At 37.2% G+C, this 26,430-nt stretch overlaps 1 protein-coding gene across 2 annotated transcripts in view; it reads left to right on the top strand.

Annotated features, from left to right (window-relative positions):
- PPM1B (protein phosphatase, Mg2+/Mn2+ dependent 1B) overlaps positions 1 to 26,430 on the top strand; it is an 80,560-nt gene that overhangs the window by 894 nt on the left and 53,236 nt on the right. The gene's annotated exons all lie outside the window — the stretch shown is intronic.

Raw genomic sequence — 26,430 nt, 5'->3', positions numbered from 1 at the left:
TCTGCCTTCCATTTCACTTCCTCGTTAAATCTTCTTTTCGCTCTTCTGCCTGCGCGTCTCACCACCTCCTTCCTCCTTAGCGACTTTATTTAAATCGTTTCTCTTTTTCTTCTCAGGAGACTCCGGTCTTCTCTTCCCTGTCTTCCCCAGCAGTCCTTTTCGGGTGTCATTCTTTTTGCTAGTGAAGTTCTTAAATGAAACTGCTATCGTCAGTATCCCAAATCTACCAGAGGCCCATTAAGAATAGACTCACCAGCTTTAAGTGGCAGATCAGTTTCTGATTTCACCGAGCCTAACACCCTTTTTAAAAAATTGTATTATTAAATGTAGAGTGTGGAAATAGCCCTGAAGTTATTTTTAAAATGAAGGGCTCAGTGAGTGTTGGAAATAGTTATTTCATTTTTCAAGTTGCATGACCTCTAATGTCAGATTGAGCAGATCTAGAACATTTTTGCCCATCTTGTTTGGCAGAATGCTTCTTAAGCGTTTTGATAGCGGCTCACATTCATCACTATTCAAGTTGGCTTAAAAACAATTTGAAAACTTTAGAAAAAAGACATTATGAGAACAACTAGGAAGCTGTTTTGATGAAGTCACTGTTAAATACCTTTTAAAATAGGCTCCACATGTTTAATGTATCAAAATAAAGTTGGCGGGAGTCTTGTAAAAAGGATTATTTAGGAATTTGAGTAGTCTTAAGAGTTATGTAGCTATTTTGGGAAAAACATTCTTTTCTGTTAACAAACGTTTACAACTCCTGTGATGTGAGAATTACCAAGGTTTACTGTGGGATTAACAGAGGAACTCATTTTATTTGAGCTACTGCATGGATGTGGAAGTGGTAAATTGTTCAGGTTAGCGTAGATCAGTATGTTCTAGGAGATGCAGAAACATGTTATCAACACTGAATGTTAATAGACATTATTTCATTTACTTTCTCTGTTGTGCAATAGCAAAGTTCCTATTGTTGGCCTGCTTTTAAATAGAGCATTTCTAAGTAAATGGTGAGGCAAGTTCTAATTATTATAGTAGTCTTTTCCAAGTGTATAGCCTTTTAAAAAGATATAGTTGCAGTTTTACTATTAAAATGGTACTTTCTTTTTTTAAAAAATTTATTTATTTATTTTTGGCTGCATTGGGTCTTTGTTGCTGCCCACAGGCTTTCTCTAGTTGTGGCGAGTGGGGCTACTCTTCGTTGCGGTGCAGGGCTTCTCGTTGCGGAGCAGGGGCTCTAGGCACGTGGGCTTTAGTAGTTGTGGCTCACGGGCTCAGTAGTTGTGGCTCGCGGGCTCTAGAGCTCAGGCTCAGTAGTTGTGGCACATGGGCTTAGTTGCTCCGCGGCATGTGGGATCCTCCCAGACCAGGGCTCGAACCCATGTCCCCTGCATTGGCAGGTGGATTTTTAACCACTGTGCCACCAGGGAAGCCCTGAAATGGTAATTTCTTAAAGGAATAATATTGTAGGCTTCTTGAATGGGCAATGGGTTGTTTCAATAGAACTTTTATTTAGTATTTAGAACAGATTTTGTTAGTCAACAGATTTTCTTTCAGGGATAATCCTGATTTTTACTGTGCTTCTTCTCTCAGTGTCTTCTTTATCTTTTTTTTTTTAAATGGTTGTTTGTGTTTTCTCCTCTTCATTTATTTTTGCTCTCATAAAAAGTCTTACTACAGTTTCTGCAGTGTTTATGTTGCACTGTCAGCATGGAATAGTATTTTTATTTGATCTTTCATACCCGTTAGTTAAGATTTCCCCAGTTTCTTGGACATTACCCTTTGGATTTGTTCATGTTGGGATTATTCTCTGTGATGTGACCATCAGAGCTTTCAACACCTGTTTTCTTATATTGGGTGTGATTTCTATAAAGACTCCAGGAACAGGTGAAAGCCTTTTCGGTTTGTCTGATAGGTCAGTAAATATTAGCTTATGTTAGTAATTCACACGTAATTACCACATCCCTTAAGATTACATCATTTGAAGGAATAATATAGTGTCTAAAATATCTGTGCTTCTAAGAATGCCTCATTCACAAGTTGACGAGGTCAGAAAAAGTGGCTGTCGTTGAAAGTTTATTTTCTTATAACGTACATTTTTTTATGGAGTTTTTTGAATTAAAATGTGATGCTGATACACTATCTCTTGGCATTCGTGGAAGAGTAGAATTTGCCATAGTATTGTTTAGCGATTGTGGAGTTTCATTGAAAACTGGCTGAGCCAGTAGTGGAAAGATTGCAAACATGTCCTTGTAGATGGATTGGTAAACATTTATTGCACGTGATACTGGGAGTGAATGTTCCCCCCCCCATACTCAGTGGTGGTAGTTACATGTATTATCTACATTATATGAATATTTGTATATTATATGTAATTATTTAAAAATATTTTTGACATTATCTAGCATAGAAAGTAAATAAAATAGAACTCTACAGTAGTCCTTCATAAGATATTAAGGTGAATAAAATTAACTTATTAAAATATACATGGCATTTTACTTTTTTGTGAAATATGCCTTTCACAGTTCACTGATTTTAAGCAAAAATTAGTAGGGAAGCAACTGAAGTATCAGAGTTCTAAGAGTTAAAATTTTTTTAAGTTCCAAAATTCTAATAGGAAAATTTATTTAAGTAATACTTAGGTTAAAATTACAATGAGTGGTAAGAGAATTTTGGGGAATATGGATTTTTGATGATATTTCACACTGTGTGGATTAGGAGGATTGAGTAATTGGGGATATGAGTAAGATTCCTAGAAATTGAGAAAACTACAAAAGTGTAATCTGGATTACTACCCATCTCACTATCCTGTACTCAAACTGAACAGTGAAGGTAAAATAGTGTCGATTTGGGGAGTATTGATTTTTATAGTTTTTGCTTGACTGTCATAAAATTTATAAAGTAACAGAGCTTGTCATCAGCTTCTAGCAGCTGATCTAACAAGTACAGGTGAAGAAAAAGATAACATGGAGGCTTCCCTGGTTGCGCAGTCATTGAGAGTCCGCCTGCCGATGCAGGGGACACGGGTTCGTGCCCCGGTCCGGGAAGATCCCACATGCCGTGGAGCGGCTGGGCCCGTGACCCATGGCCGCTGAGCCTGCGCATCCGGAGTCTGTGCTCTGCAACGGGAGAGGCCACAGCAGTGGGAGACCCGCGTACCGCAAAAAAAAAAAAAAAAAGATACATGGGGTTCATAATCTGTTTTTTATTCTTGTCTCTGTTGGTGATACTTATTAAATCAAAACATTGATTTAAAATAAAATAACTTTTGATCTTTCCAACTAATATAAGTATGCTTGTATCTCTGATTAGCCATTTTTGAATCTTTTTTTCAAATGAAACATTTCTAAGGTGATTTAACCTCCTTGTTTAGATTTGACTTGAGTTACACTTTTCAGCATTCTGTCTCTCTGGTTTGTCCCCAGACCAGACCACCACCATTTAGACTAACTTGAGTGATTTGGTTAGGTAGTTGAATCAGTGTTATAAAAATAAGTCTTCACTGAATTCTTGATAAAGGTATAAAGCTTTCCAAAAGTGTAGTCTATCTACTGTAGTTTCATTTCTCAGACGTTATGAAGATTTTGAGATTTAGTTTTTAGTATCATCTAGCAACCTAGGAAACAAATACCATGTGGTAGCTCATACCTTTTTTTTTTTTTTAAGTTTTCAAGTGTTTTATTTCTCCTCTTAAGTTTAATGTTAATGACAGACATAAACATTTTGCTCTGAATTATGGTAAGCCATGACACAGAATTTCTCAAGTAAATTTTTTTTTCTTTTACTACAGCTAACTTCTGACCACATCTACAATATCTTAACATGATACCCTTCGTAATAACTTATTGAAGAACCCAGTAGTTTAACAATCAATTGTAGTATTTTAACTTGTTCATATATTTAGACATTTAACATGATTTGTAACATTTAAAGCATAGTTTGCCAATTTCATGCTTTTATGGCTTAATAAGTAGTTTAATAGTAACTTGCTAAAAATGGATTCATAGTTTTCTTTTGGAGTATGTTAAAATATCAAGATTATATTTATTGGCTTTAAATGGATTTATTTCTTGAAAATTAAAGATCTTAAAGTTAAGAAACATAATGGTAGTTGGAAAACTTGTTTTGCATCCTTTTGAATAAAAGAAGATCTACTAAAACATGGTCTGAAGTTTAGATGAGAGAGAAACATTGCAAGACTTGTATTTAATATTAAGGAACTTGTTTTACTTTTAGAGATGGGACCAATTACTGGTAGTGATATAGGAAGGGTAAGACCCGTGTCTGGTATTGCTGGTGCTTTTTGTCTATGTAGAATGATCTCCACTTCAAAATAGGCTGTGAATGAAAAGTGCATTTGTATGAAAGAAACATGAAAAACCTTCTTTCATGGAAAACTGTTGTCAAATGTGGTTATGTTATTAGGTATAATCAAGTTTGTTATATAAGAAAAAAGCCAAGTGTATAGATTTTGTTTGATAGGTAGTACATATCTGAGAAGTAGGTTTGATAAATTTGTGAAGTTCTGAAGGATTTCAAAGAACTTTTAAAAGCTTGAGGGTAATGTCACTGATTCTTAAGTATAATTGCATTTTCTTGGTGTAGGTATGTATAAGTGCACTCCTAACCTTGAAAAGGGATGGTTAAGTTAATAGATGTTCTTATGAATAGGAGAATCTAGGAGTGTCCATATTACTCATGGGTGCTTAAGCTATTTTGGCAAAGAGTTTTTCTTTTTCCCTTTTCTGATTAAAGCAATCAACTCTGAGTTAAGGAACTGGTGCTATCTATTGAACACAGGTGGCCCTTCCTAGTCTCTTACAAAGAGCAAATAATTAAACTCAAAGCAACTCTAAATGATAGAATGTGTGGGAGATCAAGTTTAGATATGAGAGGCTTCTTGTTACTTTTACTTCTCTAGGCTACCAACTCATTGAGAAGTAAAAAATTCAGTAGAGCTTAATAGTATTTAGTCTGTGGGCTACCCTCCTCTTACCCCCCAATTATTCTTGCATTCACTGAGTGCCTTCTAATATGCAAGGTTCCATTCCAGGCAGGAGGCCCAACAAAACAGACAAAATCCCTGCCCTCGGAGATCTTCTGTTCCGATAACAAACTCTTCCTTAATTTACATTACAACTCTGCTTCCTTTGTGGATGATTTAATTTTGAGTGGGATTTGGCATGTATGGTGTTTTCTACACTTTGCTGAGAAGCTATGATTAGAGCTTTACTATTTTTGACAAGAGAGAGGGAAGAAGAGTTTTTCTGTAACTGGACAAAAACTGGAATATGAAAAGAGGAAGTAGGAAGGGGGAAATATTGTTGTACCTAAGATTAAAACGTGAGCCAAAGACAAAAAAAGAAATCCCTACATTAGGCATGAGGGAAGCTGGGGGAAACACCATGTACTGTCCAACTTTGGATAGAGGGGTTCTTGGACAGGAGAATGGGAGAAAAGATGGGAAAATGGGAGGAGGGTAAACAGGACTTTTAACAAGTCTGGTTTAAATAACTTGGGATGTACCTATAAAATATATGTTATTATGTGTTTAGAAAAGACTCTGTTGTTTCTCTTCTTTTGCAAATATAGCTGAAAGATTAATGGTTGGCCAGTAGTGTCTGAAATACTGTCACTGATTTGTGACTGCTGTTCTGTCTCTAGTTATAAGACCATTCTCTTGAAGATAGCTGATGGAGTCAATCTGTCTCTTAGGTTTATTGTGCTCATATTGATCTGTATATAGCCACTGCTTCCCTTAATTCCGTAGTTGTGGTATATTACTTGAAGTTGTGTCTTTGTCTTCCTGCATTGTAAGTTTCTGCATGAGGATGTCCTCTTGCACTTAGTGATGAAGTAGGTGCTTAGTTTTCTACTTCTGTTCTTTAACTTTACTAGTGATGATCCAGTTTGGTAAATATGGCTCTTCTTGAGTTTACACAAACATTGCACACTTTTAAGATAAGCATGAGAGATCTTTGATGTTTGTTTTTGTTTTAATGCATAATGGTCTTTTGCTTTCATTAGTGAGTCATTGAGTTAGAGTTTCATGTGATCTTGCTTGCTGCAGTGAATTGAGATTGATTTTTTTATTTTAAAGCAAATCAACTTGTGTTTATTTCAGTGCCCCAATATAAAAATGAACACTAGTTCCATTCATGACCTAAGATACCTCCTTTATAGCACTCAAATAAGCCTTCAAATTTCTAGTTTCACTTTTAATGTGTTTATCACTTTTATCAAAACTGATGTGCAAAAGAACTTGTACTTTTGAATATATTAAATTTAGTACTGTAATTCAGACCAGGTTCATGAAGCTGTTCAACATTTGGACATCTTTGAGTGCCTGTATTTTAGATGGAAAAACAAACCAAAAACAACCTTACTTGATTTCTTAAATTATCTCTTATAATTGGGTTTGTTTATATGATTCAGAATTTAATTAAAGCTTTGGTGGTTCTAGGTCCTAAATGTAAGGAAACTGAGTTCAACTTCTTTATGTTCAGCTCTTCTGGAGTGTTTTGAATCAAAATGTGAAAGTGAAATGGTAACTTTTAGCTCAGTACATAATAGAGTTAAGTTATAGTTTCATTTTGTTTTTGTTTTATAAAATCGAACTCTAGTTCATAAGGGAAGTAGAGGCTTATAAGGATTAAGTGATGATTTAGAATGTTATTGCTCTTATCTTACATCTTGAGTCTTTTTCTCAGAGATAGTATTTTAGTTCAGGTTATTTGCTGTTGTACTTTTGATTTGTGTTGCTTTTTCTGCCTCTGTCTTTGCTTACTTGATTTTTATTTAAGTACAGGGTGGCTACCAGGTCTGGAAACACAGATGCATACACAATAAATGGTTTATTGATGTTATAGAATATGTTAAAATAATATTTATGTTTTCAGACTTTATGACCATCCTACAAAGTGGAATTCATGTAGGTGGGTCTTTTGTTTTGGTTCGGATATATATTACATGGCCAAGTTATGGAGTCAGGTATAAGGTATATTTTGAATATAAAGGAGTAGAAATGCATAGTTAATTATAGAGAGCTGTCTGGAATAACACTGACCCTGGGTTTTAAGAGGACTGAAAATGATCTAACAAGGTAAAAATAAGTGTGATGGTTAACTGGTTGTGTGATATTTTGTCTAACAAAGTTGGGAGATGCTAGATAGCAGTAGCTTCAGGATTATACTTGAACGATGGTCAGAGGTGCTGGCCAAACAGTGATGACATTAAAAGAGTATGTTTTTAGGCCTTAAATCTGTTATTTGTAATTCTTCTTAGTCACCTAAGAATGAAAACTGGTCTACATCCACAGACCTAAGTGAGAATTACTGTTTCACAAATGTGCATGAGGCGTCTTTTCCAAAGATTTAGATACATATTTCTGAATCTTTGCTACTCTATGCTTTTAGGTAATGCTGTAGGATGCTTGGCACTGTTTTGTTGCATATGTTTGTATGTGTATATTAAGTGTAAGAAAGCTTTGTACTAGGAGTGGGTTATGTTTTTGGAAAAAGTTCCAAAAGGAGGAAGGTGATTGGAAGCATAGACTCTAAAGTCAGACCACCTGGATTTGAATCCCTCTTCCACCACTCTGTAGATGGGTAATTTAAAGCAAGTTACTTAATGTTTCTAAGCCTCAGTGTTCTTGTTTGTTAAGTGAGGATATTTCATAAAATTGTTGGGTTGGGGTATTCCAGGTAGTCATTACCATAGAGCCTTGGAACATTTGAGTGCTTTCTCTTATTGCTATACTAAATGATATATGGTAAACCAGGAGGCAGAAGACCCTGTTTGAGGTTCCCACTGAACCTTTTAATGGTCCTGTGATTTTGTGAGTTACTTATTCTTTCTCCAATTTAGTGGCTTTAATCTGTAATTAATATTTTTGCATTAAGGCAGAGGGCTGGACCATCTGATGTCTTGAGGTCCTTTTGACTCTTAAATTAAGAGTTCTGGGCTTCCCTGGTGGCGCAGTGGTTGAGAGTCAGCCTGCCGATGCAGGGCACATGGGTTCGTGCCCTGGTCCGGGAAGATCCCACATGCCGCGGAGCGGCTGGGCCCGTGAGCCATGGCCACTGAGCCTGCGCGTCCGGAGCCTGTGCTCCGCAACGGGAGACGCCACAACAGTGAGAGGCCCACGTACCTGTTAAGATGGAACTTTTACATGCACTTTATAATAATTAAAAGTTTAGGGGCTTCCCTGGTGGCGCAGTGGTTGAGAGTCCGCCTGCCGATGCAGGGGACACGGGTTCGTGCCCCGGTCCGGGAAGATCCCACATGCCACGGAGCGTCTGGGCCCGTGAGCCATGGCCGCTGAGCCTGCGCGTCCGGAGCCTGTGCTCCGCAGCGGGAGAGACCACAACAGTGAGAGGCCCGCGTACCGCAAAAAAAAAAAAAAAAAAAAAAGAGTTCTGTTTTAAGATTGTCATTTTCTACCAAAGTGTAAGCAACATAGGGACAACAACTGTGTTAGTTTTGTGTGCAGATTTATCCATGTATCTATATTATATTCTATAAATAGTTGCTGAATAAATTTTCCCATAAAAACAGTATCTTTCAGGGGGAGGAGAATAGAGAGTAAGAAGAGGGGAGGGAGGTTTGCATTCCTTCTCAAAGACTTGATGCTTAACGTGTTAAAGGTATGAACACAAATTTCCTGCTATTCAGTTTTTATTTAGTAAGTAAATATTGTCTGCTAGTGTTAGATACTTTGGGGGACAGAGATTATCTGAGTCTGCCATGTGTGGTATGAGGAAAGGAGTAAACGTGTATATGAATTATTATACAAAGTGAAAAATAAAAATGCTATAAAGGAATTATAAGTATGTTTTATATGTTAAGAATCTTTATAAAATGTATAAAAGTCAAATGGCAGTATAATTAGATTGTCTTACCTTATAATTGCCTTGTTCTCACTTTTAGAAATCAGATGCTTAAAAGGAAAAACATCAGGGTTGTGAGCTTTAGGAAAGTTTAGGACCTTGAGAGCTTTTAGGGAAACTTAAGACTAATATTTGTGGAGGAGATTGATGAAAAAAATTTAATAAGTATATAATCTCATTGCATTCTGGCGTTTTTATTACGGAAATTTTTAATCCTATGGAATATTGTAACAGTACATTGAGTTCATATATGCCACCACCTAAATTCGATGGTATTTTATATTTTTGCCCTATTTGCTTCATCCATAATCTTGCCGAACCATTTAAAAATAAATTATAGACATCATGTCACTTCACCCCTAAATACTTAAGTATGAATCTCCAAAAAATGACATTTTCCTCAGTACTTAAAATATTTTTATCGTACGTAACACAATTATCTAATCCCCAGAAGTCATGTAATCCCCAATCCAGATGTATATAGTTTTTTCCCCTCCATACCAAGGTCCAGTGAGGATCTTGTATTACATTGCATTTGCTGTTGTGTCTCAATTCACTTTTAAATTTAAACACCAGTTTTAAAAAATGACTTACTCAAGAGACCAATTATTTTGTAAAATGTCCTGTATTCAGAATTTGTCTGATTGTTTTTTTTAAACTTGTTTAAAACTTAACTAAAGACTGCGTTGAATTCAGGTTAAACATTTGGCCGGGATACTTCATAGGTGATGCTGCTTCGTATTACATCACATCAGGAGGTACAAAATGATTGCGTTGCACTATTCGTGGTACTAAGTTTGATTGCAGGGTTAAGGTGGTGATTGCTAGATGTCTCCATGGACAAGAAACATTTTCTCTTTTATGATTACCGGGTAATTCATGGCATACTTTGTTACTATAGAAATCCATTTCTCCTTCAGACTTTGACTTAATGGATTTATTGATTTTTAAAAAAAATTTTTATTTTATTCTATTTTTTGGCTCTGTTGGGTCTTGTTGCTGCGCATGGGCTTTCTCTAGTTGTGGCGAGTGGGGGCTACTCTTCATTGCGGTGGCTTCTCTTGTTGTGGAGCGCAGGCTCCAGGCGCGCAGGCTTCAGTAGTTGTGGCACGCGGGCTCAGTAGTTGTGGTGCACAGGCTTAGTTGCTCTGTGGCATGTGGGATTTTCCCGGACCAGGGCTTGAACCTGTGTCCCCTGCATTGGCAGGTGGATCCTTAACCACTGCGCCACCAGGGAAGCCCTTGATTTCTTTTCTAAAGACGGATCTTGACAGGGGTTATCGAACCGTAGCTCACTGGCCATATTTGGTCTGCTGCCTGTTTTTGTAAATAAAGTTTTATTGGAACACAGCCATGCTCATTTGTTTGCATACTGTCTGGCTGCTTTCCCACTACTATGGCAGGATTGAGTAGCTGTGACAGAAACCATATGGCCCTGCAAAGCCCCGAATATTTACTATTTGGTTATTTAAAGAATAAGTTTGCTGACCCTTGATTTGTATTCTTCTGTTTTTCTCATTATGTTGATAGTAGTGGTATAAAATTGGTGTTTATATAATTGGTGTTTAAATGTTGCCTCTCCTGCATCCTGATGTTATTCAAGGTATAAAGTTTGCTTTTCGCATGATTAAAATTGTGAAGTTTTTGCTTATGTCCCCCAAACCATAAAGTATACCCAGTTATAGTGCTATACATGGTATACAAAATCATATGTTAAAAACAAATATTTCAGGCATAAAAAGAATAAAGAACGTAAAGTACCCACTACCCAGCTTATTTTAGGGTATGGAACACTATCGGTATAGCTGAAGCCCTTCTGTAATCTTCCTGGATACCATCGTTTCTTTCCCACTGTCTTGAATTTTGTGCCTACCCTCACATATACAATCTCCATGTGTGTATCTGTGTGTAAATAGCGTATAGGACTGTTTTAAGATAGTTTATAGTTGCTGAGCATGATTGTATATGGAATTTTTTTAATACAATTAGCTTTTTTTACTTAACATTTCTGCAAAGTTTTTCCTTGTTGATCTCTTCCTCTTTTTAAATAGTATTGCATAGTATCCCATTGTGTGATTATAACACATTTTGTCTAGTGTTTTTGGATGAACATTTGGATTATTTTTGTATTTATATACAATCTTGCTGAAACATAATTTACATCTTTTTGTATATATGTGTGAGAGTTTCTCTAGAGCACAAAGTTAGGAGTATAACTGCTGAACTGTAGGTTATTCTTATCCTACAACCCACCTAAATATTTTGAAATTCTCTCCAAAGTGGCTGTACCAGTTTATACTCTGGCCAGTGGTATATAAAAGTGCCTGTTGCTCTATATCAATATCAGTGCTGTCCTATATAAATATAATGTTGGTCATACATGTAACTTAAAATTTTCTTGTAGTTACATTAACAAAAAAGGTGAAGTTAATGTTAGTGATGTATTTAGTATATCAAAAATGTCATTTTGGTATGTAAACAATAGCAGTGAGATTTTTGCATTCTCTTTTTTCTATTAAATCTTCAAAATATGGCATGTATTTTATGTTTAACAGCAAGTCTCAATTTGCATTAGCCACATTTCAGATTCTTACTAGTCACAAGTGGCTAGTAGTTACTGTATCAGACAGCACAGCTCTATATCCTTGTCTCCATTTGGTACTGAGAATCTTTTCCCCCCTCAATGTAATGAGAGAGAAATGATGTTTCATTGTGACCTTAATTTTGCGTTTTCCTATTACTGTGAGGATGAACATTCTCATATGTTTATTGGCCATTTGAATTTCCCCTTTTGTGTATTTGCTATTATCATTTCCCCTATTTTCTATTTTCTTGTTTGTTTTTTTCTTTTTTTTAAATTTTATTTGTTTATTTTTGGCTGTGTCAGGGCACGCGGGTTCTTCGTTGAAGCAGGCGGGATCGTTCGTTGCGGGCGTGCGGGTTTTCTCTTCTCTAGTGGTGGTGCGCAGCCTCCAGGGCGTGTGGGCTCTGGAGCTGAGGCACCGCGTGGGCTTAGTTGCCCCGCGGCATGTGGGATCTTGGCATGTGGGATCTTAGTTTGCTGACCAGCGATAGAACCGGTGTCCCCTGCAGTGTAAGGCGGATTCTTTACCACTGGACCACCAGGGAAGTCCCTGTTTTTTTCTTAATGACAGAATCTTACAGGCATAGATATGGATTTACTTTGCCATTAGAATGCTGGTGTTTTTGTTAATCGTGTTTAAGAGTTTTTACGGATTAATTAGACAGTATCTCTATAAAATGACACATTAAACATTTTAACCTAAAGCCAGTTTTAAAATGACTCCAAAAGTATTTGGATTGAAGTGAATGCTTGGAAGAATAATGCTTGAATGGTTATATGAGGGAGAGAAGGGGGACACAGTGATTGCTTTATACTTAACAATCCTTTGTGTATATTTGTTTTCCTTCCCTTTGCTCGGGGCTTAGTCTTGCTGCTTCTTTCCTTAACTCTAATCTCAAGGACCCGTAGGAAGAGCTAGGGGTGGAATCTGGCCTAGAGCCAAAGATGCTTTCAAAAAGGGCTGTAGGGCTCCACTGAGGTAGGGAGTTGGGGATGCTTTATGCTGCATCTGGAAACAAACCAGGTGACAAATTCATTAGTGTGTCCTCTGTCTGCAGTTAAGTGGATATAGTTGTCTGGGTGCTTTAAATGTGAAACGCAAAAAGTAAAATTCCTGGAAATCCAGAACTGCCTGTACTTAATAAATGTTACAGTGGATGATAGGGGTTAATCAGTCTTCCAATATAATATTTTTGTGAATGTTGGAATGGCTGACAGGATATCTTTTCTTGAAGAAGTATTTTTTAACTTACTGTGTATTTTACTCAATACTTGCTAGGTGCCAAGGTCACAGATTAGGATGTGAGGGAATAAGGAAGGTGAAAATGTTGAAAGGAATATGAATGATTGTATAGGAATGGTGAGAGGGTGGGGTGAAAGGTTGAAGAAGGCATCAAGGAGGAGATGTTATTTCATAGGCGTGTTGAATGATTTGGTTAGCTTAAAGAGATAGGGCAAATTGTGAGGTGGGAGTAAGCATGATGTACGTGGCCTGTGTAAGTCCTCGGCTGGGCAGGTTAGAGAAGAAGGTTCCAGACTGGATATTTTGTACTCAGTTTTAGTTGGGGAGTGGGAAGCAGCTTTATCTTTTGGGAACAGGTAAGGTATGTTTTAGGGAAATCAAGTTGGTGGTAATCTGTAAGGTGGATTGAAGGAAAGGGAGATTGAAGTCAGGGAGACCAATTAGGAGGCTGTTAGATAATCCAGAGAATAGGTCATAAGGCTCAAGATTATGATGAAGGACAGGTGAGATACTTAAATGGAAGATGTGTTGGGACATGGTGTGTAGTGACTGGATTTATATAAAAGATTTATGGTTTCTAGTCCAAGTTACTAAAAGAGAGATTACGAATAGGTAGATTAACAGGTAGTTAATACAAATAGTAGTTAGATTGGGATATGAAGCTGGTTTGGGGGCAGAGATGAAGATTTTGGTTATGTTATGTTTGAAGAGCTGTGTACAGCTGTGTACAGCAGCCAAGCTTAATGATTAAAATCTAGACTAAAATTCATCCGAGAAGTCTAGAAGTGATGGTTGAAGCAATGAGATTGGATCAGAGGGCAGATACTATGTTTTAGGTTGAAGGCTAAATACTGTTTTGGGGGGCCCACTTCCCTCTTGAATTTAGGAGGCTGAAGGAAAAAGTATGAACATGAATGATTGTGAGTGTTTTGAATTTGAGTGTTTTGAAAGTCAGCAGAAGTGTCAAGAGTTTCAGGAAGGGAGGAATTATCAGTAGTGTGAAGTGCCACAAAGTACCTTGTCTTGAGAAGCCTCCTTTTTAGGACCAGACTGATACATGAGCTAATTTTTTTGAGGAGGAGCCAGTTCTACCAAGCAAAGCATCAGTGTTTGAGTTGTTTTGCCAGGAATATTGGGGATTTTTGTACTGATACGGTTATATATTATATTTTTTTCTTATAAATTTATTTACTTTATTATTTTTGGCTGCGTTGGGTCTTTGTTGCTGCGTGCGGACTTTCTCTAGCTGCGGCGAGCGGAGGCTACTCTTCGTTGCGGTGTGCAGGCTTCTCATTGCAGTGGCTTCTCTTGTTGCGGAGCATGGGCTCTAGGCACGCGGGCTCAGTAGTTGTGGCATCTGGGCTTTAGAGCTCAGGCTCAGTAGCTGTGGCACGTGGGCTTAGTTGGTCTGCGGCATGTGGGATCTTCCTGGACCAGAGCTCGAACCCGTGTCCCCTGCATTGGCAGGAGGATTCTTAACCACTGCGTCACCAGGGAAGCCCTGATAATGGTTATATATTATATCTTGAGAAAATATTCTCTGTATGAAACATTCTAGATAAGTTGTTCATACTATGACCATGTTCCAGGGTAAAGTAAATTCACTTTGGTGAATATTAGGATTATGATTGTACTTTAGAGTCATGTTCTGTTCCACTTCACTAACTTCTTATAAACATAGCACTAAAATGATTAGATAATCAAACCTGCAAATAAAATTTTCTCCAAAAGCTTCATGAAACCTTTGCTCTCTGATTTCTTTTTTTTTTTTTTTTTTTTTTTACTTTTTGTAATCTGGAGTCATTTATTTAGGATGGAGAAGAGGACAAAGAACAACCAGAAGTAAAATCATGTAGCCCTGAACTTATTTTTTGTCATTGCTAATTGAAAAACTATTGGGATTAGGAAGAGCAGTTATTTTATTCATGAGCTGCTTTGCTGAAGTTAAGAAAGGTCATTTCTGTCAATATGTATGAAGTCAGTCTTATAGTAAAATGAACAAGCATAAAATCATGACAAAGTCCAAGCTACCTTTAGCCCTTGTTTCATCATCCAGGTAGTCAAATACAGGTAGGACATGAACTCCCTCTGATTTCAGCAGCTTGAGCTGAGAAAGACAGTGTTAGGGTCAAGGGAGAAAATGCTTTAACCTTATAATATCAAGCTTTTAATGGACACATGCAGGTAGCTGGTGATGTGTTCTTTATACCAGCCTAAACTACTTTCTTTGGGCTTTCCTCAGCCTTCTTCCAAATCTGTGAGGGCCCGAAAATTTCAAGAGCCATGGAAGCAATAAAAAGGAACAAGCTAATGATAAACACAACATGGATGGATCTCTGAAACATTATGCTAAGTGAAAAAAGCCAGACACAAAGGAGTACATACTGTATGATTCTGTGTACATGAAATTTTAGAAAAGGCGAAACTACTCTGACAGCAGATGAGTGTTTGCCTAAGTCTAGAGGTGATGGGGAGATTATCCTCAAAGGGGCACAGAGGAACTTTTTGGAGTGATAGAAATGTTCTGTATATTGTGGTGGTGGTGGTTACACAAGTGTATATGTTTGTCATAGCTCATCAAATTGTATATGTAAAATGGGTACATTTTATCATACGTAAAACAACAGCAGCCGGGGTCTTCAGCAACAAGGACAAGTTGGGCAGCAGAATGGAACTTTATGGATTGGACTCTAATCCGAGGTTTTCGTAGTGAAGTGACCTGTTTTTTTGACAGTAAAGCTATCTAACACTGGTGTTACCTCTTCATGTGTCCTAATAGGGAATTATACATATGAGAAGGTAATTCAGACAAATGCAGTGGTTTTACTATATTGGGAATATAAGTAAACATGTATATATATAAAATCAACTAAAATGGTCTGATAATATCTAGTTTATTAAAAACTTTTTTCTGGTTTGCTGGTTTCAGAAGTCATTGAAAGGATTTCAGAAATGAAAAAAGCTTTTAAAGAATATTTAGTATAGTTTTGCCTAGTTGGAAAAACTTGAGAGTTCAATACATTATCCATGGGACAGTCATTCTCTTAAACATCAGATATTTTCTAATGTCAGTTTATAGATGAATAGTTGATCTGGGACATAAAGTGTACTTTTTTTTTTTTGCTATTTGAACATATCTGATTTTTATGTATTATGTTGCTTATGATAGACTAAGGTATGATTTGTGGATTATAATGATAATAATAGGTAATACTTGTAAAGCACTTTATGCTGGACACTGACCTATGCGGTTAACCTGCACTGTCTTTTTCAGTTACTACAACTGCTCTGTGATATAGATGCTTTTATTACTCCTGTCTCTTAGATGAATACATCATGGCTTTGAGGAAATTAAATAATTAGGTCAGGGTGACACAGTAAGTGGTTAAGCTGGCATTTGAATTCAAGTTTACTTTGTTTTAACGCCCATACCTTTTTGTTTTTATTTTTTTTAATGTAAAAAAGAAGTCTTGAGGGGGGAGTGGTAATTTAAAAGAGAGGCCATGACTTGGGGTTTCTGCAGATCCTGTGACTCATAATAAGTGTACCTTTGATACCAAAGAATCTGACATTTCTAGCTTTTGATACCGCATGATGGCAGGAGTGCTTCATGGATCTGGTCATGATGGCCATTGGGAATGAGGTTTCTGTCATTCCTAAGGTCTTTCATGCAACATTCTGGCTCTGTGCCTTCAGGAGACCCTTTCTCTTCTTTCGCTTCCTCATCCTCACGTGCTTATGTCATTGTCTCAAATCAGGTTCCCCTGGAAGGCCTCATGGGAACAATATTTCCTGAGTTCTTGCATGTTCATAAGAGTTTGTTTATGCTCTTGTACTTGAAAATCAGTTTTGCTGTATGTAAAATCTATGAGAAACATTTCTTTCTTTGCATATCTTAAAGTATCATTGTTTTCTGGCATAGAGCATTGCTGTCAGTTTGATGAAAATCTGACAAAGCCTGAATGCATATTCTTCACAGTTCAGATATGCATGTAGTCTAATTTTTAGAGTACACTGTACATATCCAAGCAGTGATATGTTTTTGTTTTCTCATTAAATTGGCAGCTAAAACGAAATGCCACTGTCAACAAAGCTGTTTCCATTTTATGACCTACTTTTTCCTTACTGAAGGACTATGGGAGGGAGTAAGAACTGGTACTGTTACCCCAAATTTGAAATTTTTAGCTATGCTTTTGAGTTAGAACAAGAAATCTGAGTTATTCTCGTATATGGTGAACTTCACTTATAAATTCATTTCACAAAATCTGACTTACTGAGTTGTTTTCATAATCTAATCTAGAGCTATAGTTTCCAAATTTGGGGAGATTCTTAAAACTATGCAGCATATTTTCATCAGTAACATCTCTTTATTACTGGAGCTGGGTGTAGTCAATGCCTAGTTACCCAACTATAATGAAAACTGTTAAAACTATCAATTTAACAATTATTCAGACCCTTTTGAACTTTCCATATCTACTATTATTTCAAAAATCTTAAACAAATGCCACTCATGTAAGAATTCACCAGAGTTGATTTGGAGGCAGAGAGAACTTTTGATTTAATTCTGAAAGCATTAAGAATTGGAAGGAAGGATGAGAGCCAAATGTTGTGTTTAGTGAGAGGGAAAAGTATTCTTCCTTAGCTTCTTATTCAGAGACTAGTGTTTAGGATTTGATGCAGATATTTGTGAAAGAATATGTTCTTCAAGGCTCTGGATTGGTATTAATACTGTGTGACTCACAAGTCCCAAGCAGTAAGCTTTGCGGGGGTTTTTTATTTTTATTTTTTTAACATCTTTATTGGAGTATAATTGCGTTACAATGGTGTGTTAGTTTCTGCTTTATAACAAAGTGAATCAGCTATACATATCTATCTATCTATCTATAGCTATACAGATATATCCCCATATCCCCTCTCTCTTGCGTCTCCCTCCCACCCTCCCTATTCCACCACTCTAGGTGGTCACAAAACACCGAGCTGATCTCCCTGTGCTATGCAGTTGCTTCCCACTAGCTATCTATTTTACATTTGGTAGTATATATAAGTCCATGCCACTCTCACTTCATCCCAGCTTACCCTTTCCCCTCCCCATCTCCTCAAGTCCATTTTCTACATCTGCATCTTTATTCCTGTCCTGCCCTTAGGTTCTTCATAACCTTTTTTTTTTTTAGATTCGATATTTGTGTGTTAGCATACGGCATTTGTTTTCCTCTTTCTGACGTACTTCACTCTGTATGACAGACTCTAAGTCCATCCACCTCACTACAAATAACTCAATTTCATTTCTTTTCATGGCTGAGTAATATTCCATTGTATATATGTGCCACATCTTCTTTATCCATTCATCTGTCGATGGACACTTAGGTTGCTTCCATGTCCTGGCTATTGTAAATAGAGCTGCAGTGAACATTGTGGCACATGACTCTTTTTGAATTACTGTTTTCTCAGGGTATATGCCCGGTATGGGGTTGCTGGGTCATATGGTAGTTCTATTTTTAGTTTTCTAAGGAACCTCCATACTGTTCTCCATAGTGGCTGTATCAATTTACACTCCCACCAGCAGTACAAGAGGGTTCCCTTTTCTCCACACTCTGCAGCATTTATTGTTTGTAGATTTTTTGATGATGTCCATTCTGACTGGTGTGAGGTGATAACCTCATTGTAGTTTTGATTTGCATTTCTCTAATAATTAGTGATGTTGAGCATCTGCTCCGTATTTCTTTCTCAAGATTGCTTTGGCTATTCGGGGTCTTTTGTGTTTCAATACAAATTGAATATACAATTCAATACAATTCAATACAAATTCAATACAAATTGTGCCATTTTTTGTTCTAGTTCTGTGAATAACGCCATTGGTAGTTTGATAAGGATTGTATTGAATCTGTAGATTGCTTTGGGTAGTATAGTCATTTTCACAGTGTTGATTCTTGCAATCCAAGAACATGGTATATCTCTCCATCTGTTTGTATCATCTTTAATTTCTTTCATCAGTGTCTTATAGTTTTCTGCATACAGGTCTCTTCTCTCCTTAGGTAGGTTTATCTTTAGGTATTTTATTCTTTTTGTTGCAGTGGTAAATGGCAGTGTTTTCTTAATTTCACTTTCAGATTTTTCATCATTAGTGTATAAGAATGTCAGAGATTTCTGTGCATTAATTTTGTATCCAGCTACTTTACCAAATTCGTTGATTAGCTCTAGTAGTTTTCTGGTAGCATCTTTAGGATTCTCTATGTATAGTATCATGTCATCTGCAAACAGTGACAGTTTTACTTCTTCTTTTCTGATTTGGATTCCTTTTATTTCTTTTTCTTCTCTGATTGCCGTGGCTAAAAATTCCAAAACTATGTTGAATAATAGTGGTGAGAGTGGACAACCTTGTCTTGTTCCTGATCTTAGTGGAAATCGTTTCAGTTGTTCACCATTGAGAAGGATGTTGGCTGTGGGTTTGTCATATACGGCCTTTATTATGTTGAGGTAAATTCCCTCTATGCCTGCCTTCTGGAGGGTTTTTATCATAAATGGGTGTTGAATTTTGTTAAAAGCTTTTTCTCCGTCTGTTGAGATGATCATATGGTTTTTCTTCTTCAATTTGTTAATATGGTGTATCACATTGATTGATTTGCGTATATTGAAGAATCCTTGCATCCCTGGGATAAATCCCACTTGTTCATGGTGTATGATCCTTTTAATGTGTTGTTGGATTTTGTTTGCTAGTATTTTGTTGAGGGTTTTTGCATCAGTGATCATCAGTGGTATTGGCCTGTAGTTTTCTTTCTTTGTGACATCTTTGTGTGGTTTTGGTATCAGGGTGATGGTGGCATCGTAGAATGAGTTTGGGAGTATTCCTCCTTCTGCTATATTTTCGAAGAGGTTGAGAAGGGTAAGTGTTAGCTCTTCACTAAATGTTTGATAGAATCTGCCTGTGAAGCCATCTGGTCCTGGGCTTTTGTTTGTTGAAAGATTTTTTTTTTTTTTTTTTGCGCTACACGGGCCTCTCACTGCTGTGGCCTCTCCCGTTGTGGAGCCCAGGCTCCGGACGCGCAGGCTCAGTGGCCATGGCTCACGGGCACAGCCGCTCCATGGCATGTGGGATCATCCTGGACCGGGGCACGAACCCGTGTTCCCTGCATCGGCATGCGGACTCTCAACCACTGCGCCACCAGGGAAGCCCTGTTGAAAGATTTTTAATCACAGTTTCAATTTCAGTGCTTGTGATTGGTCTGTTTATATTTTCTATTTCTTCCTGGTTCAGTCTTGGAAGGTTGTGCTTTTCTAAGAATTTGTCCATTTCTTCCAGGTTGTCCATTTTATTGGCATATAGTTGCTTGTAATAATCTCTCATGATCCTTTGTATTTCTGCAGTGTCAGTTGTTGCTTCTTCTTTTTCATTTCTAATTACTGATTTGAGTCTTCTCCCTTTTTTCCTTGATGAGTTGGGCTAATGGTTTATCAATTTTGTTTATCTTCTTAAAGAACCAGCTTTTACTTTTATTGATCTTTGCTATCGTTTCCTTCATTTGTTTTTCATTTATTTCTGATCTGATCTTTATGATTTCTTTCCTTCTGCTAACTTTGGGAGTTTTTTGTTCTTTCTCTAATTGCTTTAGGTGTAAGTTTAGGTTGTTTTCTTGAGATGTTTCTTGTTTCTTGAGGTAGGATGGTATTGCTATAAACTTCCCTCTTAGAACTACTTTTGCTGCATCCCGTAGGTTTTGGGTCGTCGTGTTTTCATTGTCATTTGTTTCTAGGTATTTTTTGATTTCCTCTTTGATTTCCTCAGTGATCTCTTGATTATTAAGTAGTGTATTGTTTAGCTTCCGCGTGTTTGTGTTTTTTTTTTTTTTTTACAGATTTTTTTCCTTTAATTGATATCTAGTCTTACAGCATTGTGGTCGGAAAGGATACTTGATATGATTTCAGTTTTCTTAAATTTACCAGAGTTTGATTTGTGACCCAAGATATGATCTGTCCTGGAGAATGTTTCATGTGCACTTGAGAAGAAGGTGTATTCTGTTGTTTTTGGATGGAATGTCCTATAAATATCAATTAAGTCCATCTTGTTTAATGTGTCATTTAAAGCATGTGTTTCCTTGTTTCATTTTGGATGATCTGTCCATTAGTGAAAGTGCAGTGTTAAAGTCCCCTACTATGATTGTATTACTGTGGATTTCCCCTTTTATGGCTGTTAGCATTTGCCTTATGTATTGAGGTGCTCCTTTGTTGGGTGCATAAATATTTACAATTCTTCTTGGATTGATCCCTTTATCATTATGTAGTATCCTTCTTTGTCTCTTGTAATAGTCTTTATTTATTTATTTATTTTTTAATAGTCTTTATTTTAAAGTCTATTTTGTCTGATCTGAGAATTGCTACTCCAGCTTTCTTTTGATTTCCATTTGCATGGAATATCTTTTTCCATTCCCTCCCTTTCAGTGTGTATGTGTCCCTAGGTCTGAAGTTGCTGTCTTGTAGACAGCATATATACGGGTCTTGTTTTTGTATCCATTCAGCCAGTCTTTGTCTTTCGGTGGGAGCATTTAATCCATTTATATTTAAGGTAATTATCGATATGTATGTTCCTATTACCATTTTCTGAATTGTTTTGGGTTTGTTATAGTAGGTCTTTTCCTTCTCTTGTGTTTCCTGCCTAGAGAAGTTCCTTTAGCATTTGTTCCAAAGCTAGTTTGGTGGTGCTGAATTCTCTTAGCTTTTGCTTGTCTCTGAAGGTTTTAATTTGTCGAATCTGGATGAGATCCTTTCTTGGTAGAGTAATCTTGGTTGTAGGTTTTCCCCTTTCATCACTTTAAATATGTCCTGCCACTCCCTTCTGGCTTGCAGAGTTTCTGTTGAAAGATCAGCTGTTAACCTTGTGGGGATTCCCTTGTATGTTATTTGTTGTTTTTCCCTCGCTGCTTTTAATATTTTTTCTTTGTATTTAATTTTTGATAGTTTGATTAATATGTGTCTTGGTGTGTTTCTTCTTGGATTTATCCTGTATGGGACTCTCAGCGCTTCTTCAACTTGATTAACTATTTCTTTTCCCATATTAGGGAAGTTTACAACTATAATTTCTTCAAATATTTTCTCAGTCCCTCTCTTTTTCTTTTCTTCTTCTGGGACCCCTGTAAGTCGAATGTTGGTGCGTTTAATGCTGTCCCAGAAGTCTCTGAGACTGTCCTTAATTCTTTTCATTCTTTTTTCTTTATTCTGCTCTGCAGTAGTTATTTGCACTATTTTATCTTTCAGGTCACTTTTCCATTCTTTTGCCTGTTATTCTGCTATTGATTCCTTCTAGAGAATTTTTAATTTCATTTATTGTGTTCATCATTGTTTGTTTGCTCTTTAGTTCTTCTAGGTCCTTGTTAAATGTTTCTTGTATATTCTCCATTCTATTTCCAAGATTTTGGATCATCTTTACTATCATTACTCTGAATTCTTTTTCGGGTAGACTGCCTATTTCCTCTTCATTTGTTTGGTTTGGTGGGTTTTTACCTTGCTCCTTCTTCTGTGTGTTTCTCTGTCTTCTCATTTTGCTTAACTTACTGTGTTTGGGGTCTCCTTTTCACAGGCTGCAGGTTTGTAGTTCCCATTGTTTTTGGTGTCTGCCCGCAGTAGCTAAGGTTGGTTCAGTGGGTTGTGGAGGCTTCCTGGTGGAGGGGACTAGTGCCTGTGTTCTGGTGGATGAGGCTGGATCTTGTCTTTCTGGTGGGCAGGACCACGTTCAGTGGTGTGTTTTGTGGTGTCTGTGACCTTATTATGATTTTAGTCAGCCTCTCTGCTAATGGGTGGGGTTGTGTTCCTGTCTTGCTAGTTGTTTGGCATAGGGTGTCCAGCACTGTAGCTTGCTGGTCGTTGAGTGGAGCTGGGTCTTAGCGTTGAGATGGAGATCTCTGGGAGAGCTTTTGCTGTTTGATATTACATGGAGCTGGGAGGTCTCTGATGGACCAGTGTCCTGAACTCTACTCTCCCACCTCAGAGGCACAGGCCTGACACCTGACCGCAGCACCAAGACCCTGTCAGCCACACGGCTCTCTCTGGGCTTCTATTTTGACAGCAACAACGTGACTCTGGACAGTGTAGACCACTTTTTTCACCAATTGGCTGAGGAGAAGTGTGAGGGCGCCCAACGTCTCTTGAAAATGCAAAACCAGTGCTGTGGCCGCGCCCTTTTCTAGGATGTGCGGAAGCCTTCTCGAGATGAGTCTGGTAAAACCCAGGAGGACACTGTGGAAGCCGCCATTCTTAGGGAGAAGAACCTGAACCAGGCAGTATTGGATCTGCGTGCCCTGGGTTCTGCCCACGCAGACTCCCACCTCTGTGACTTCTCTAAGCAATAATTTTTGAGTATTTGTGTCTTCCCTCAGCTTTGAGAAATTGTTTTTCTTGTATTCCTTCTTTGTTAATTAGTTCTCTTGTTCTGTTTCTGGAATACTTATTTCGTCCGTTGTTGTACTTCCCAGATTGAACCACTATGATGTGCACTTTTTTTTTTTTTGTATTTGTCATACAGTCTGGGAGGTTGCTTTGACTTATTTAAACTCCCAAACACTCTCCAGCGAGGGTTTTTTTGGTGTGGGGGTGGGAGTGGGGGAGTGGTAGAGGTAATCATATATTTAAATCTGAAGATCTATTTCTCATCCTGTGTTCCATTTTCATAGCATCCTGTTCTTGTTTTATGGAAACAAGAACCAATATCTTTTTCAGTTTCTAAGGATTCTGATTTCTGATTTTTTAAAAATCCCTTTTTGTTGTTGAAATTCCCTTTACAGTGGTGTCTTTGTCCCCTCCCCTACTGTTTATCATGGTCTTTGCATTTCATGCTGCTAGGTTTCCTTATATGTCTAATTATCCTTGGCTGTCTGTTCATTCTTACTCTTAAATATGAGTAGAAAATTCATCTTAAGTTTCTGATTTTTGTTTGGGGGTAAAAGTCTGACAGAAGCTTTTCTGCATACGGACTAGGTGTGAACAGAGGGTGAGGTTAATGGTTCTCTATAACTTTCACTAGCTCCCCCTATTTTCATTCAGGTACAGTCTCCCATTTTACTGTGTCCCCACGCAGGCTGTGTCTGAGTTCTGTCCAGGAGTCTCTCCCCACTTCTAATTTGTTACTGGCATATTCTAACTGCCAGTCCTTCCATTCTGTTTTGTTAATCACCATGCTTCCATCTGCTTTATACCTTCCAAAGATTTTTAATATCTCTTCCAATGGATGGTGCACCTCTTACTTCCCTCTTCTGCCTCCTAAGTTGTCATTGTTTTTTCTACTTTAAAAAATTCTTTTACTATCATTTTGATGGTGTATTGGGAGGGATTGGAGAAAATGGATGCATTCCATGTCTTGAACTAGAAAATCGTTTATCACTTGGGTTAATATATCAGTATGAATCATTATTTTCGTTACAAAAATATTTCACTAAAGATTAAGCTACCATAGGGCATTTGTTTGTGCACAGATCATTATTTGAAAATAGTAGTGTAGAGAAATTTAAAAATACTGTATTTTGAGAAAATATTGAAACTTTTAAGTCTCATGTCTTCTTTCCTATAGCACTTTTGAAGCTTTTCTCCCATTTACTTGTTCCCATTTTTTGAAAGATTTTTTTCCTTTCTTTTGAAAATAATTTTAAAGAACTCTCAAAATTTAGTAGGCTGATGAAGTTAAATGAGTTAATCTCTTATTTATAAGTGTTAGACCAGGCGTCTGTTAAAACAGAAGTGACATTTATTTTGGCTAAACAGTTTCTGTTCTACGTATGTGTTTACATAGCATTTTCACACTCCATAAATTGAACAGAGCAAGTGGGTTGACTAAATTTTACTGTAACATTTGTCAAGGAAATGGGTATAGATGACCATTCAATAATAAGAGAAATTGTTGCAGAATTATTCTGTTGAAATTTTACAGGGGTGTGCAGCTTTTTGAACAGCATGAAAATTTTCTTGCAGCGTGAAAATTTAAATTGATTCTTGACATAAGGATTTATGTGCCCATCATCAAGATTTAATGGACATTAAATTTTGCTGTTTGCATCAAACTGCTCTCATAAAGAATGAAAATGTTACCAGCTTTATCTGAGTATTATCTCACCCCATCTCCTCTTTCCTAGAAGTTAACTATGATCAAGTGGGTCTTGATAGTAGTTTTAGTTTTTATACTGCTTAAGCATGTTTTTAATACCTTTGCTGTTTATTCACGCATCTAATCTATTTATTGGTTTGTAAGTTTTATAATTTTACATAAATAGCATCACACTGTATGCATTTTTTTTTCCAGCTAGCTTTGTTTTTGAGATTTATTCATGGTGATACATGTGCATGAAACCCATACTTTTAACTTCTGTATATGTTACATTGCATCAGCATCACTGGCTGCTTCTCCTTGCATAGAGATGAGAATTTCTCTAGGGTGAATAGTCTGTAAACCAACAATTCCATGGGAAGTTATGTGCATCTTAACTCTACCAGATATTACTCTGAGATTTCTGATGATGTCTGGTTCCTGATTCTCTATGTGTGACCTGTTCTTTTCCCTCTGGGAATTTTCAGGGTTTTTGTCTCACCAGTGTTTTGGAATTTCGGTTACCTTTTTTGTTGTTCTTGTACTTCCATCAGTTACTAGGCACTTTCAGTCTTGACATTTATACTTTTTAGTGCTGGGAAACTTTTCTGAATCATTTCTTTGATAAAGTTCTTCTCTTTGTTTTTCTTGTTCTTTCTATTAGTTGGACTGATCTGAAAATTTTCTTAGTTTCATTCTCTCCTATTTTAAGTCTCTCTGTTGTTGTTTTTGGCTGGGTGTGGGGGTAAGGTGCAGAGAATCTTTTTGGGGTTGTTTTTCCAACTTGATTTTGTGACCTTTTATTGAAAAATGTCTGTCCTCATTTTAGTCCCTAAGAGTACTTTATTTTTCTCTGAAAAAAATTTTTTATAACATCTCATTCTTGTTTCATGAATACAATACTCTTATTTCTCCTGATGATTTTTTTTTCTACTCTCTTTTCTCTCTGATTCCTTTTTGTTTCTTTCTTTGATTCTGTTTTTCGTGTTGTATGTTTTCCTTCTATGTCTGGTAATCTTTGGATGCCTATTCGTATTTAAGTTTGGAAGCCTTATGTGAATGGATGGGGACTGTCATCTGGCAGCCCTCCCTGTAGGGTGACCTGACGATTTTGTAGAGTGTTCCTGTAAGTAATCTGTAAGGGATTTTACTGAATTTTCCTCAGAGAGCAGTAGAGCTGTTGCCTGCCTGAGGTTTATAACATTTCTGGAAGTCGAGTTGAGAAAGAAGGCTGAGGGTTTCACTAAGGCTTTTTTACTCTGACTCTCAACTCAATCTGTCTCTGAATCCAGAGCCTTTGTAGTTCAGCCTTTTCAAAGTAAACCTCCAGTCTTTTCCTGTGTGTAGTAGTTTTTTTTTTTTTTTTAATATTTATTTATTTGGCCGCGCCAGCTCTTAGTTGCGGCGTGTGCTGTCTTTAGTTGCAGTATGCAGGGTCTAGTTCCCTGACCAGGGATCGAACCTGGTTCCCTGCATTGGGAGCATGGAGTCTTAGCCACTGGACCACCAGGGAAGTCCCCCATGTGTAGTAGTCTTAATACATGTCTGCAAATTGTTTTTTAATCCTCCTATGTAAGAGGTGTGTCCGTGTCCCTCTGCACTGGCCTTAGTAACTTGCTTGTAACCTACAGCATGTAGCTCTGGTGACACTCAGAAGAGG

Source organism: Monodon monoceros, unplaced genomic scaffold (genome assembly GCF_005190385.1).
Source record: "Monodon monoceros isolate NGI ecotype Baffin Bay Population unplaced genomic scaffold, NGI_Narwhal_1 Super_Scaffold_19, whole genome shotgun sequence".
Taxonomy (NCBI): Eukaryota; Metazoa; Chordata; class Mammalia; order Artiodactyla; family Monodontidae; genus Monodon; species Monodon monoceros.
The sequence above is the reverse complement of the archived record's forward strand: the minus strand, read 5'-3'. Positions and strand labels throughout refer to the sequence as shown.